Consider the following 934-nt stretch of genomic DNA (forward strand, 5'->3'; position numbering starts at 1 on the left):
ATGTGTCTGTGGAGGGGGGGTCAAGGGATAACTTTAAAGTAAACACCCTCTGCTTCCCTCTTCCATCCCCTTTCCCCCTTTCCCATCCCCTCATTACCCACTGCTGCCCTGTCACAATAGCGGTCACTTCACTTCACTGACCACACATGTGGCGACCATTCTGTGGTAACTTGCAGGGGTCCTGTAATAATTTTTATTGTCTGACGGGGTCCCAGAGCAAAATAGTTTGAGAACCCCTGGTATAGACTAATTAAACATATATACACTCAGAAAATATCAGCATATATTTTAATTTGACCATGTTAACACTGTGACCAGTGGCGTAGCTACATATGTGGCAAACCCTGCGGTGGCTGGGGGAGCAGTGCCAGCGGGGTCTGTGGTGGGCGCCACTGGCTGAACTGACAGGCGACACAGGCAGCAGTGAGCGCTGAGCTGGTCCCACCCTATACATATATAATGAGTGGGGACCCAGTGAATATTGAATGAGCGGTCCCCGCCTGTGCATATGTAATGAGCGGGTCCTGCTCATTACATATGCACGGGGTGGGGACACGCTCATTAAATATGCACTGTGCTGGGTCCCTGCTCATTAGATGTGCGCGGAGTGGGACAAACTCAGCGCTCACAGCTGCCTGGGTCGCCTGTAAGCTCAACCAGCAAGGCCAGTAGTCCATCGCCTCGCCCCTTCTTGGAATTTTTTTTGGCAGGGGGGAGAAAAATTTCTAGCTACGCCACTGACTGTGACATACCTTTTCAACCAGAGAAAAAATTAGGCACACCTAAACCAAAGGTCACTTTCAATTTGTGATCAAATGCCTGGAACATCCTAACATCAAATATTTATCCACTTTTTGACAAACATCATTATCTTAAGCCTGCCAATATAAGAAATCAAGGTTCAATCCTGCTGGCTAAATGTTGACTAGTAAGA

Source organism: Crinia signifera, chromosome 3, assembly GCF_055691185.1.
Source record: "Crinia signifera chromosome 3, ASM5569118v1, whole genome shotgun sequence".
Taxonomy (NCBI): domain Eukaryota; kingdom Metazoa; phylum Chordata; class Amphibia; order Anura; family Myobatrachidae; genus Crinia; species Crinia signifera.